We start from the raw sequence: 16689 nt of genomic DNA, 5'->3' as shown, positions 1-16689 counted from the left end.
AAAAGAAAAATAAGAAGATCTCAATTTTAAATTTTAAATAATCCATTCCTTATTGGTTGTTTAGATAAAAAGGTTTTGTCAATTCGTATTAACACATCACCTAAGTATTATTGGTCTATAGGAATTTTATTTACACAATTAAATAGATTTTTAATTAGGAATATTTATTTATTTTTAACTGCTGTAACTTGGCCTATTAATTGGACCTTAAACCACCCCTTTTCAGCAATGGAATAATTTACAAACATCTCTCAAATTTGATATTAGGTAAATTTATCTGTCTTAAAAATATTGAAACAATTTTATCTATATCAAATTTGAAAGTGAGTGTTAAAAATAATTAATCACAATAATTGATAATTTTTATTTATTATACATAATTTTGATTGATATAATAATAAATTAAGCCCTTAATGTTTTCATTTGCTATTAATTTGATCATAATTTTAAAAAATTCCCAAAAGATATGTATAAAATTTTAAAAATCTAAAAATAGAAAATAGAAAATATAAAATATAAAAAAAAGTTTCAGGTATATATATTGGAAAAATATGTAAACTTAAGGATCAAGCTTTTATTGTACCAATTAAAATTATATAAAATTCATGAAAATCATTTATAACATCTCAAAATATCCGATGTGACACGTGGCATTATTCTAGCATCGGATAAAGTAAATGTTCAAGAAAATTTGGAAATTTTGGAAAATAAAAAAACATTCATGAAGGTGAGGTGATTTTGGATATGGGATTTAATGAATGAAAATTAGAAGTGAAAATGTGATAAAAAATAAATTTTAAAAAATTAAAAAGTTTGAGGACTAAAATATAAATTTAGCCAAAAAGGGAAATAAGAGTTTTATTTCCTATTTGACATGAGGATAAATTGGATTATGAATTAGTAGGGTGAAAATCACTTTTGAAACTAAATTGGAAAGCCTAAAAAGTACAAGAACCAAATGATAAATTATTAATGTGATTTATTTTTAAAAAAATTAACTAATTTAGAATAGGTGATTTTATCTTAAAATATTTAATATTAAAATAATATAAAAATCATCATGAATTGAATATTAATATTAATATTATTATAATTTAAATAATATTATTAATAATTTCTTAGATTATGATTATTTTATACATATTGTTAAATTATTTGTTTTAATATTAAAAAGTGTTTATATTTGATCTTTTAGATTTTCTATTTATCTTTGCTGTACTTTAATAAACGAATATAATTAATTCTTATTATATTTAAAAAGTATAATTTTAATTTGATAAATGTTATTAATATGTGTCTTTATTTGAATTATATTTTAAGCTTCACAATTTAATATTTATTAATTTGAATATTATAATATTAAAATTAATTCAATTAAGTAAAATCTTAGAATGAAGAGATAGTTTATTTAAAATCAAATTTATATTTAACATATAAAAATTATAAACAAAAGTCGTAAAATAACTTTTAAAAATTGAAAGACAATGAGTAAAAGAGTTATTTACCCAATTTGTAAATAAATGTTTCAAATAAAGAGTACCGTATGTCAAAATTTTGTTACGTGAACATGATTATTATTATTATTTTTAACATTGTATTGATATAGTATATATAAATAAATCAATTGGTTAATTTAACCTATAATTCAAGGATAGAAATATTTTACTTGTAAACCTGAAACAATAAAAAAAAAAAAAAAATTGATCTATGTATTCTTCGACGATGAACCTTATGTTGATAATACGATTGGTCGAACAATTGAAAAAAATTCTTGACTAATTGTCTTTATTATGTCACATTAGAGACGCAACAAATATCATTTTAATCACAAATAGATAAATTTCCTAAAAGCCTAAATTTCAATTTGATTTTATACCTCAACTGGAGCTTCAACGGCAACAACCGTTGCTGTTAGATCTTGTTGTTGCGGCAGTTGGGCGGGCACTCCCTTTGTTGCCATATTGACCATCGAACAGATGAGATTTCAAGACTCCATGGTTGCAAACGATTTCTCCACCTTTTAATCCTAATTTTCTAGGGTAAAAACCTTTGGTCTTCATTGAGAAATTAATTCATCAATAATAGAATAGATTTAAAGGATGACTTGAGAATATTAGGCTTTTTAAAGGTTGATAACAACAATAACGTGATTCTATTCAAATCTCGTGAAATTTCTGAATTATCTTAAAATTTGATGAAATATCTATAATTTATTTAAATAAAATAAAATCAATGAATAATTAAAAATTATAAAAATTAAATAAAAAACTAAGAGATTGCCACTTTTCGCAACATAATGCTTGTGTACCTTATTTGTATACTCATGTGATGTGCTGGCTAATACTGTTTGTCAATGTAATTATTTTAAAACGAAATAAAAGTAATATTAATTTAATCTTAATCTAAAAATTTAATAATAGTATATAAAATATATGTTTTATTATGAAGTTTGAAAATGTTACATTAAAATATTTATAATAAATAGGAATGGTAGTTGTTAAAATAAATCAAAGAAATGTATATTTAAAATATTATATTAAAAAATTATAAAAAATAAGTACGTCGATGTTTTATTATTAAATTTTGAACTAACAAAAAATTAAGTTATGAAAAGAAATTACAATTAACAGTGACAAAAAATTTCTATTATAAAAATAATAACAATAAGATTAATTTAAAAAGGGTCTTATAAATTATAATAAATGTATAATAATTAATTTTTGTTTAAAATAAATTATTTAATATAATTTAAAAAGGTTAGGAGTAAAAGAGTAATTTAGTAAAATTAAATGCTTAAAATGAGGAGCGCCACATGTCAAAAAACTGTAATTTGAAAACACTTATTTAATTAGAACATTGAAATATATATAGTCGGAAAATGGATAAATTTTATTTTGGTCCTTTATTATGCCTAAATTTAAATTTAATATTTACATTTTAGTTTATGATATAATTTAGTCTTTATATTTTATTTTTTATAGTATTATTAGTATCTATACTACTATATATAAAAGGAAGGCCTCTCTATATGACACCTGCTCTTTTTTTAATAATGAGACAATGACTAAATTTCGATACCAATCAATTTTTTAGATTATATAAGAATAATTAAATTTTAATTTTAATATTTAATATCTATATTTTAACTTTGACACAATTTGACATCTTAATTTTTATAACGTCATTAGTTAGTCTAAATACTTTAATTTGACTAAAATGATAATGTTAATTTTAAGAATTATTAACACTGTTAAAATCCTCTGTTAAATTCAAATCTATTATAATGTTATTTTTATTATATAAATGTCAAATAAGTATTTTTTTTATTTCTATATGTCATACTAATAAATTTAATAAAATTTTTTTACATATTAACAAATAGACCTGAAATTTAACCTCAAAAATAAATGAATTAAATTTAAATAAAAGTATAAATAAATTAATCAAAATATAAAATTTGGGAGGTCGGTGAGACTTTATAATAATTATTGAGTCAACCGACTCTATCTGATTCCATCAGCTAAGAAATGTGTTTGGGGGGACAAAATCGTGATGGAGGAACAGCCTCTCTCATGAGGCAAAAAGCGAAGATAGATGATGCGATATTATTATTTGTGCCCAAAACAGGATGCCGAAAGGCAATTCATAAAATAATTGCTGTAATTAATCGAACACCCTTCACCCCCAATCAATCATGCTTGCTTTACGTACATGCCTTCTTCCAGCAATCACAAACTACCAACGGAATGCTGGATTATTCCTTCTTTAATATTCTATTATCATTTGTTAGTCATTAATTAAGTTAATCATTTGAATTTAAATTTGCATCATAATATTATCAAAGTCTCCTCCTTTTATATATTTTTTGAAGTATGTATCATCTCAATTCTACCTATGATTGAAGTTATAACATATACTATATGTTAGTACGATGCAACTTTATTTTTTTTATGCTATACTAAGGTGAATTTTTGTTAAAACAACAAATGTTTTCTCAACCTTGAATGTCTCAAATTAAATAATTCATAACCTATATGTGGTGTTTGTGTATGAAACCATTCTCTAAAATAATATCTTACCTTACAATATGGTGCAAGAAAACATTTTTATTTACATAATTAGCATCAACCTTATAATATATATACGGGTTTAAAATATGAATAATTTGTAGTTTTAATTATATAAACTTATATAATATCCGGGTTACAATTATGCTAAGTTGTATTCCTTTTATAATACGTAAATTAAGTAAATGATAATATAAAATTTATAATATATTACCTTTGTAAAAAAATGTTTTATAAATTATCCAAAACATATGTATAGAACTTCTTATAAATAATAATATATTTCACTTAACTTTAGAAATATATATATATATATATATATATTTATAAATAAGTTATAATAAAAAATTATGATAATTTTTCATGAATAAATATATTATTTTTATAATATATAGTATGAACAAATAAATAAATTATATTTACATTTGATCATAATTTTTATAATCGGAGTATTATAACACTTTTGTAATATATAAATTATCTTTTATAATAAATTTTTATCATAATTTTATAATATTTTAGGATTTAAATAATATAATTTTTTATAATTTTATAAAATACACAAATTAATATAATTTTTAATTTTTAATTTTAATGATAAATTTAATAATATTTTTAGTTTAATTTGATAAACGAATATAAAGTGATTTCCAACCGGCCCAACTCTTTTCGAACAAGTGCAGGCCGCGAACCGTCTGCGTGGCTCCTTAGGAACATATAAAGTCATCAACTTCTCAACATCATTATCTCAATGAATTATTGGGTTCCTGACGTGACCCTTTCGGCACCAATTTATTCTTGCTTTCTTCTCTAATGTATATATACATATATAATATGAAAACCTTAAAAAAATTGTGTACATTTTAATGATATAAAACACCCATAAAATATAGCCGGGGAATAGTGATATGCATTTTAATTAAAGCACCTCATGGTTTTAAGACTTATGAGAACTAAAATTTGTTCTCTTTCTCCCCCAATACGTTTGTTTCTTCTTCATCTTTATTTTTCTTATAAGCTTCATGTGATTCTTTCTTTTTAGTTTACAAATTTATATTGTGGGTATCCTTATTATTTTTATAGGTTGTGATTGACAGATAGCGATACATTTGTCACTGAAACTCCATTGATCACTAATAAAATTGGATAGCTCTTCATCAGCTTCTTAATTTATTTCTATTTTGAGAATAATAAATAATTTCACAAGTTAGATTAAACTCGTGTTGTCTTTAAGTTTTATATATTATTTTTGTTTATTTTCCATTATTCAATAACTTCCATTTTTAAAAGCTTTTATTTGCTATTGTAGCACATTTTTTAGTCTAGCTTATACATGTAGTATTATTTTTGCAAATGATTTTAGAGATGATTCTGTCGCCGTCTTCTCTAGTTTGGTGAATGCTCGATTCTTTTGCCGATTGTTGCCCTCCACTTTGGACCATCTGTAGTTGATTTTTTTACCGTCTTAAGTGCTTGAATTACTCTAGATACCATACTTGAGTCGTGACAAAACCAATTGCCTACATGTTATAATATTCTAATGCTTAGGCTAAAATTTTTGTTGTGTTGGTAGAACTTATCCTACTATTGGTGTTTGCTGTTTTTTTCCCTCAAATTATATAATCCCTAGAATAATATATTAACTAAAATTTATTATTTTCATTTGACTTAAGAGTGGAATTAATTTTATTAAAATTTGAGACTAGAGATTGTTATAAACAACTAATTTAGTAAATAATGTATTTCATGCTTTATATTTATTGTTATAGATGAAAAGTTATTGTAGCAAGTAAAAATAATATTAAAATCAGTTTTACAATAAACTTAACTATTCTAATAAAGTATAGTTATAAAGAGTAGTTGCTATATAGAGGAATGATTGAATTTCATATTTGTACATACTTTTATACAATTTGCATTGAATTTTAATTATTTTATACATAAATTATGCATTTTTTTACAAAATATATAATAAATCACATTCAAATTCAAGAATACCAAGTTTACGTTTTGTAGACATAAAAGTTTATTAAAAGTCGCAATTTTAAGAGTCAATAACAATATCTATACTACTTTTAAGATTTTGATTGAGTTAGTATCATTCATCAATTAAATTTCAATTCAGTCATGTAAAATTACTAAAATCCCTAATTTTAACAACACAATACATTCTTTAAAAAAAGAATAAATTTATCGTTCTATATAAATTTTTTAAAAAATTGTACATAATAGAATTTAAACCCAAAATATTATGATATTTACGTATTATGGTTTCAATTAATGTTATGCTTTATTGTTGTATAAATTTTTTAAAACAAATATTATTTATGGGTTTGTGGATAATATAGTAAATTTTATTTATAAAATTAAAACAATATATATTATTAGGTAGTGTGTAGAGGATGAATTTTGTGTGAAGTTGAAGATAATAATATTAGTCTAATGTAGCAAAAAATGTCAAATAATAATTAGTCTATTAATGAAGACAAGAGATGATGATGAAAGGGTAAAGCGAAGGGGGTGGTGGTTCAACATTGTCCGAATTGACTAAATGTCAACATGGAATGGGATAGAGCGCACTTGCTTCTTACTTTGGTCCCATGAAAATTCAAATCTTAAATAAAGACATGATTTCATTATTCATGTTTATCAAAATAGAGATGCAATAAACTCACGCTTATGGGTTTAACATATACAAATGGTTACTGTAAAGGGTAAATCAATCAGTGGGTTTTGAGATTCAACATCACTGGTGATTAAATAGAAGCTTTCAGAATTGTTGCTCAAAAATACCCTGCAAACATGGTCTTAGTTTCTGGTTTAGACGTTGGTGCATGTTTCTTCTGGATCTACAATTTGTATGGTAACTTGGTATACTGTTCTTTTAATGGCTGGTACCTGGTAATAACTATGTTTTAGCTACAAAAAGTCATTGAGAAGTGTTGATACATTGAACTAACGGATGTGGAGATGGAGAAGATTTTGGTTTAGAAGTAGAGAAGAAGAAAAACAATCTCCTAAGATATCTGTAGAATTTTATTATATAGGGTTAGATTTTGGATCGAATTATTTTTATTATAATTATATAATAATAAGAAAAAGAGAATTCGCTATGTTTTTTTGTTAGAGAAAATTAATAGTTTTTTTTTTTGAGAAAATTGAATGTGTTAACAAGAAACAAAAACATTAAATTCACTTTTACACTTTGGACGAATATGAGACACTAACAGAGGTATGCAAAAGAGATGGAGAATTTCTGTTCTTGTCACGCGTATTTTGAAAGGGTCACACCTATACCTAATCATGGACCAGGTTAGGCCTTTGCAAAATTTTAAATTTATTTTTTAAGTTTAAATACAATTGGATCTAAAATTTTACTAAGCCTGATCTAAATTAAAATGTTAAACTCAATCTTGACTCAACCAGCTCATATTATTATTTTTAGATTATTTTTTTGTAAAGATAAATTTAAAAATATTATATATCTAATGTACTAGAAACATTAAAGTAAATACTTCTCAACAAAATAAAAATTAATTAAAAAAGTATTTATACTTAATTAACACTGAGATAATTGTAATTTAAAAATTAAATGCCTCTAAAATAATACCAAAATTGACCATAAACAACAAGAGTCATAGAAAATTCAAACAATAAAAATAAAATAATAACGAAATGACAGCAAAACAACTGATTCGGACCTGTTACATGTATCCTCTCCGCATACAAGAGGCTCGAGAGAGGAAAAAAAAAAGTGAAATGTTGGCACGTGTTGGAAAGGTGAGTTATATATATCCTTTCTGTAGATTTAATTCCTCTGCTTCATCCTTTCATTAGAATATTTCTGGAAAGAAATCTGTTTTATCAAGTTCTAGAAATGTCCCTATGATCGGTGGTTTTGTAGCATTTCCTTGAGGACAGCTTAATCTTTTGGTATTCTCTAGTTGTTTTTGCAGCATTTACATTGTGTTCCACTTCTCCTTCTCTTTGTTTTGTAGCATTATTTGCTATTTCCTTTTTCCTGGATTTGATAATTAATGTCGAGAGTCGCACGAAAGTGAACCGCTAGGGTTTATCTTCATCTGCAATAGTAGATGCTATCCATTGCTCTGTAAGATTGCTTTTAAAAGATTTATTATAAATACAAAGTTTAATTGATTAAGTTGTTTGTTTAATGTGATGATAAAATCAAGAAAAATATTATCACAATAATTAGTTGTAAATTGATTAATACTAATTTTTATTATCAGTAGTAAATTCGCATTTTTATACATATATATTATAAAATTGATTAGGCAATAATTTCATTACGCAATATGGATGAATTGATTAATAATTAAAAATTAGAGATGAACACAATAATTTGGTTACGTAATTCGAAAATTTTCTATAATTGTGAGGTCTTGTTTAAAGAATAATACACTACTGATCAACTAGTACAAAATATTATTCAAGTCTAATTTACTTAACAAGTTACAACCTCATTCCTATACACAATTTAAATCGCTCTCTTCAAGACTTTCACTTATTCAAAACTTAGTTGCAAATTAAGCAATAAAAACTATTTGCTTACAATAAATTTGCACAAAAATAAGTTTTTCACATTAACATGATAAGTACTCTCTCAATCTCATTAATCAAATAAAGCAATGGTATACTTTCACTATCTTTTCAAAATAGCCTTTGATGTAGTCTGTAAAGTGATAGATATTCCCAACACAAACTTTTAAAGAAAACAAATATCTTTTTATAAGAAAACATAATCATATTGAAGGTTTTCAGAAGAGTCATTGCTTAATTTCTTCAAAATATGTATCTATTTAACTAAGATAATAGATCAAATTAAAACTCTTGAAAACTAACTTTACTTAATCCAATCTTTTCTTCAATTATAATCTAGTCATTTATTGCTCAAAATCATAAAAATGTAAAATAAATAATCATGATACATTGATTAAACATACCAAAAAAAAAAATCAATTTTATAATATTCTGCGGTTTCTTTCATAGCTGACAGTGATAATTGCCACTAACACAATTTAATCATTTAACATTTTAAAATTTATCAAAACCCGTTTAACATCTGAGTTAATAGTTAATTGAGTTTTTAGTTTAATTCGCGTAGATATTATTATTAATATAAAAACATAGATTTGAATATATTAAAGTGTATTATATTTTTATTTATAAATTAAGAAAGGATTATAAATAATTTTAAATATTATATAAAAAAGTAGATATTAATATTAAAAGTAATGATGGGAAAAAAAAAGAAATCGACTCGGATACATGAATCTTGATGGTAGGCAAAAACAACAGAGGAGCTTACTTTGCTTTCCGGTGGGGTCAGCCACACTCACACGGCGAGTCCGCTCCCCTGCTTTCGTGGCGATAAATGAGGTGAACAATCCCCACCTTCCAATCACTAATCGACATTTTTAGTTCTTTTTCCGGTTTGTCGCTGAAATAATGGTTTCAAATTGTTTTCTTGTTGCAAGCTTCTCGATCCTTTATTTCTTAAAAAAAAAAAAAAACTTAATACATCTTTTTTAGCTTTCTACTCCATTTTAGTACCTTTATTTTTTTATTAATTTCATCATTATTTTTATTTTTATTATCAGTTTAATTTATATACTTTAATTTCGTAATTTTCGTTACCCAATTCAAATTTTATTATAAAATTTCAAATTCACTTAAAAATAAAAAATAAAAATATTAAAATTCTCAAAAAATACAAGTTTTTTAAATCCTCAAAAAATCTTTAGACTAAAAAATTATAAAAAAACTAAAAAGTCTTAATTTATTTTTGAAAATTATAAAAATAAAATAAAATTATAGGTATGCAAAACTTCAAAAATCTAAAAAAACCATAAAAGTTTTATAAAAATTGTTTGTTTGGATTTTTATGATTTTTAGAAAATTTTAGAATTTTATTGTATATTTACTTTAAAAACTCAAGATTTTCATAAAAAAGCAAAAAACAAATCCATAAAATTTCCAAAAAACCCATAAAATTATTGAAAATTTTCTAAAACCTAAAATTCCAAAGAAGCACATTTTAAAATTTTATAATTTTTTCTATTTTTTTAAGATCAACATACTTATTATTTTAAAACAATATATTTTAAAAATATTTTTTAGCTTTTATAATTTTTCATGTTTTAATAATTTTGGATTTTATTTCTTTTTTATTTTAAAGTAATTTTATTTTGTTTTTGAGAATGTAGCAGCTGGTTGGTTTAATGTTTTTAATAAAAATTGGGTTGGGTAATGAGCTATCCAGAATAAAAGTATAAATACCAAACTGATAAAAAATAGTACAGGTACCAGAGGAATAATTTAGTTATAGTACAGGGGCCAAAAAAAGTATTGAGAAAAAAAAAAGAAAAGGTAATGTCACATTTGGTATATGTACATTTACAAAATGTTTAATGTGGTACTTGTATTTTGAAAATGTCCAATGTGGTATTTGAACCATTAATTTTTGTATTATTTGACACTTGTACTTTAGAAATGTCAAATGTTCTACCTTAACTATTATTATAGGTATTATTTGGTACTTGCACTTTCATAAAATGTGCAATGCGGTACTTATATTTTAAAAATGTTCAATGTGATACATGTGGTACTTTCATCTTAAGCTAAGAAGGTGATGTTTTTGAAAGAAAATTTGGAGAAAATCAAGATCAAATTTCTGCAATTAGGGTTAATGTGATACATGTGGTACTTATATATTTCAAAATGTATAAATTAACCCCTCCGTTAAATTTTTCTATTAAATAATAACGTGAAATGTTAATTTAGATAATTAATTATTATTTTGATCCTGAACTATAACTAAAATATCATTTTTATTTTCTAAAATAATAAATAAATCTAAAAATAAATATAAATTATTAAAAGTATTAAAAACTATGTCAAAAATTCAAAAAGTTAGCGCTCAATATATTTTAAATATATATATATATATATATATATGAACCCTAAAACTTTTCGGCGGTAAATAATCAGTAAGTACTATGAAGCCTTGAAGGAGGTAAATGAAGCCCTTGCACCTCAAAATTTTCAGTGGCAAGTAATCAACCATAATATCTTCTTCTTGTTAGCAGTGGACCAAAAACTTTGATGCTCTTGCACCTTAATTTGTTCTCTCTCACCTTTTTCCTTTTATTAATAATAAAGAATTTTGCAGAGAAATTATCAATTTGTTTTTAAAAATATTTCAACATAACTTTTAATAATTTATATTTATTATTTTTAAAAATATTGTTAAGAAAAATTTTAAAAATAAAAATGATATTTTAACTATAGTTCAGGGGTCAAATTATTAATTAACCATTTTAATTAACATTTCACATCTTCATTTAATAGAAAAAATTTGGCTGAGAGATTAATTTGCATGTTTTGAAATATATAAAAGTTAATTTACCCTTTTTTTTCTGTAAAAACACCAAAATATAAATTGACCCTAAATACAAAAACTTACCTGATACTTTTTTTCATATCCAACTTCACACTTTACCATCAAGCTATTGCTTAATAGAGCTGTTTAAGGCTTTACAATCCTAAATGTTTATTTTGGAACCGTCTCGTTTTCTTAAACCCAAAAGATTTGAAACAAGGTTGCCGACTCCCTCAGTTGTTGATTAGGTTGACTGATATTTAATTGTTTATAATGATCATAACAATAGTGGAAAAATTAGGGAATAAAGTTGTTAGATACTCATATATTTAAACAATTCCCATGCTGTGCATTTTGAAAATTAAAACAAAATTCGTGAAATATGGAAGGGAGCGTTTGCCTTCCTCATTATCTTTACTACATTATTTTTAATATATAAATAATCACTACTTATAAATATAATTTATACTAGAAAACTGTGAAAATCATGGATTTAAGATATAAAAGATATATTTAAAAATAATATACAATAAATAATTAAATGTATAGTTTAAAATTAATTAATTATAATGACATATGAAATTAAAAATATAAATACATCAAATTAATAATACTAAATGCGTTACATTTATTAATCACGACATTGTCATCAATTGAGAGCTACTGTCAAGTTGATTTGTGACACTAACTCAATTAATAACATTATTAATATTAGAAATCTTATCATACACGTACGCACGTGGAAATCACGAATCTAGAACATAGATGTGTATTAAAAATAACATACAATAAACAATGAAACGTTTGGTTGAATGGTAAATTTAAGGTTTTTTTAATCCAATTGGCACGGGTTCAAATACCGTCGTATGCATGGTTAGGAATTTTATTAATAGTATAGAAGTATAGATATACCTGGTGGAGATACTAAATTGTGCATATTAAAAAAATGCATATAAAAAAAATCAAAATAAAGCTTTGATGTGTGATAAATTTAAAGTTTTACTAATCCAATTACAATTATTGTTAACCAAGGAAAATAATTCATGGTAAAAATAAGAAACACTTGGACAAGTAAAACCCATGCTAAAAAAAACATTTTTGAGCACGGGATTTTTCAATAAAAAAAATCAAATGGATTCAAAATGTATTCAACTAGGGTTTTCTGGACCTTATCAATAAGCTAAACTCATACTTCAAGTTGTTTCACGCCTTAAATAAAAACACTCAATAAATCCGTTGGACAAGTGGATTCACATCTCTTACAACCAGCACAATCTTCTGTTCTTGGAGTGGAAGCAATTTGCTTAGCTTTACATCCATCCTAAGGTATCATTTCTAACACATTGGAGGTGCAAGCTCGGACAAATTGAGTACACCCAATACATATATCATAAATTTTTTACTAAATGTGACATGGGATCTATAAATTTTTTAACATTATAAAACTTTAGTTAAGTGATAAATTTAAGGTTTTATTAATCTAGTAATTGACGTGAGTTTAAATTCCACCATGTGTAATTTTATTAATTTTATTAAAATTAAAATATTAAAATATTTTCAAATAATATAATTTATCTTAATTATAAAAAATAATTGTATAATTTCTCTATCAAATTAGTGACTCAATTAAAGGTGACACTAATTTCGTGTGAGCTTAATAAATCATATACTACCAAAGTAACAAAAGTTAATTTTGATGTTTGTTGTTGATGTGTTATGTTTCATGTATTCTACAAAAATATGATGTGACATATTACATTAGGTGTTTAAAATTACCTTTTACGATTATTTTAATTTAAGTTAAATTCAAAAATTAATATTTAATATTTTAAATAGTAAAACACAATTTTAATATTTAAACTTGTCCTAGTTTGAGGGAAAAAAATCTTAGTTAGATATAAATCTTTTTATAGATAAAGTCATCCGTTCGACCCAATTGACTTGGTTTACTTTGGATTAGACTACAGTAAAAAAAACTTTGGATTAGTCCACCAATTCTGAATTCTTGTTAAAAATAATTAAAAAATACATAAATATTAATATAAAATTATTTTTAATATTTTATTATTTTAAATAATAAAATAAATTATTTAGATAAATTAAGCTAAATTGATTTCAGACTAAAACTTCAAAAATATTTAAATTTAAGTCATGTATATATATATATATATATATTTGAATAATCTCATTATAAATTTTAATTATATCTGTTCTTTTGACATGATAGTAAAAATTATTCATAGTCTCTCTTCAACCCATAAATAGAAGGATAATGCGCTTGATTGCACTTAAACTCACATTCTCTTAGATTGATAACAATACACATGTCAATTGAATTAAAGATTCAACCGAATTCTATAAAATATATTAAATGTATATAATTTTATAAATTAAATATCTTCTTCCACTTCTACTAAACAAATTCATTAATGTTTTTAAACTTGTTCCACTTCCACTTCTCACAAACAAATTAAATAATCTTAAAATGTAGCAAAGCTAAATTAATCATTATAATTGATTATAGATATTTTGCATCGGTTGTGTCGATGTAGCTACAAGGCTGCTCCACTTAGGCATCAGATATTTCTTATTTAATATATGTACGAGAGGGACTTGTACACATAATGATCTTCAAAAGTGGAAGCCAAAAAATCATATAAAAGCAAATTGAGAGTTCATTAATTAATAAATATTTATTTCATAAAATAATTTATACGAAAATTTCCGAAGCGCCTTGAAGGAGGCTCGCTCCTAAAAATATATAATTGTAGATTTATTTTTTAAATAAAATTATATTTTAATTCTTCAAAAATTTATAACCTAATTTTGATTTTTTTAAAAATAATTTCATCCTTATGTAAAAGTTTTAATGTTAATCACAAGAGTTAGGTAAAATGATAAGGATCTTTCCTATCTTAACCAGTGGTTGAAGGTTCAATCCTCACATTGAATTTGGATCAGTTTTAAAATTCGTGATTGGTATCTACTTATTAATAGACATACAAAATGCGAAAGATTAATTATTGAAATTGTTCTGGTAGATATATTGAGAAATTAAAAAATATATTGATATAGAGAGAGGCAAAAAAGTGGGTGGTTTATAGGTTATTAAGTATTAATAATCGCCCAAAAATGTGTACGTGGAATGTGTTCAACCCTTTGATCAAAGATTTGTTGGCTATTAGGTGAAGTGTTGTTTGAAAGAATGAATAGTCCAAAATTATGAGCTACCATTCAAGTGATGCGTTGTAAAGCCACTACTAATTGTTGCGTTCTTGAAATAATTTATAAAGGCAAATTTTTGGGTAAGTTAATAATTATTTTTAAAAAGTTGTTTATATTTGGTATATTAAGTTTTTATTGAATTTAAAAATAACTTATTAATTTTTTATTTACATAGGTTTTGTATTGTTAGCAGGGACAGTCTTAGAAATTTTTATGGGCTGGGTAAAATTAAAATATTTTAAGGTTTTTACGTTAAAATTGCTTAAATTGAATTATTAACTTTTTAGAGGGTTTAGAAAAAGATTTAGAATAGATTAAATTGAATTAGTTAGGTTAAGAGGGGCTAAAAGTGTACTTGAACCATTAAACCAAGGGTCAAGGCCCCTACATATGTCATAGACTTGGAGTTTGACCGAGCAAACTAGGCTGTCTTAAGTGGATAATTGGACTAATTTACCTATAAAGGCTCATTTTCAAGTATATTTAAGGAAATAGGCCAATTTTTGCATTATTTACCGGAAAGGGCCGATTTTGGCAAAATGCGTTCACGTAGGAGCGTTTTAGGGTGAAAGTTTAGCAAAACGCGCCCTTGGGGGAGCGATTTTGCCATGTCAGCAGAAAACGCGTTGACGTGGACTCGTTTTGCTGACGTGGCAAAATCGCTCCCCCAGGGGCACGTTTTGCTCCATGTTTTTTTCCCCAACAACTATTTTATTTTTTTAACTGTTGAGGGCTCCAATGGTAAAAAAAAAAAAGAGTATAAACCCCCTCCTATTATTTCACACAATATTTCTTCAAATTTTGGCAAAAAACTCTCAAATTTCTCCATAAATTTCTCAAAGCTCTCAAATTTCTCAAAGATCTCTTTAATTAATTTTTTGCTTTTAATTTTTCTTCTAAATTAGTAATTTTTTTTATAATTTCAAAAATATTTGATCATGTTAGCAATGGTCGGAGAATTAATTCATCTTGATCATAAACATATCTCCATCGAACAAATGAAAATTGTAAAGGTTAATTTTAATTTTTGAATATTATTTAATATTTTTTTATTTGTATAATTTTAATTAATTTTTATTTTATAATTTTTTATAACAGTCTATAGATCAAATGTTACAATGTTATATTCGTAATATATCTGGTCCTCCATAACCGTTGATAGAGAATTACTTGAGGGAAGGAGGTTATTGGCACATGGCCACTATAGGCCGAATGTGCAAGTTGGACCCGAAACTCATCAGTGCGTTAATCGAGAGGTGGAGACTCGAGACGTGCACATTCCATATTTCATGCCGAAATGTGCTATCACTTTGGAGGACGTGCAATTACAATTAGGACTGTTGGTGGATGGATTTGCACTCATCGGGTCCGATCAATCTGCTGATTAAGGAATCATATGTTATGATCTTTTCGGTGCGATTTCGGATAATAATTACGGAGGTTGAATCGAGATGGGCTGGTTACGAGACACATTTTCGGAGCCGGGGAATGATTCGACTGAAGGAGAAAAAATACGATATGTTCAGGCATTATCCTTGAGATGATTGGAGATTATTTAATGCCGAACTTGTCACAAAACCTCGTACATCTGAGGTGGCTGCTGAAACTTGTTAATTTTAGAGTAGCTGGCGAATTTAGTTGGGGGTCTGCCGTGTTGGCAACATTGTACTGAGAGATGTGCGTGGCGACGCCACCAAATAAAGCCAAAATCGGAGGTTGTCTATCACTACTACAATCATTGGCTCGGTTTCACTTTCTATTTTTACGTCTTCACACCCATATACATTCCCACTCATAACGAGGTAAAATTTTTATTTGATATTACAATTATTACATAGATTTAAAATAAAATTATATGCTAAAAATTTATTTAATTAGGTGGAACCATCCGGCGAGTTATGTTGGAATACCTACCGTTCTTGAAGATATACAACTTCTATTAGACCAATGGTCGGAAGCGTAGGTAAGTATTAAATAAAATATATATACATAAAA

The sequence above is a fragment of the Gossypium arboreum genome, chromosome 7, assembly GCF_025698485.1.
Source record: "Gossypium arboreum isolate Shixiya-1 chromosome 7, ASM2569848v2, whole genome shotgun sequence".
NCBI lineage: Eukaryota > Viridiplantae > Streptophyta > Magnoliopsida > Malvales > Malvaceae > Gossypium > Gossypium arboreum.
Note: the sequence above shows the minus strand (reverse complement) of the source record.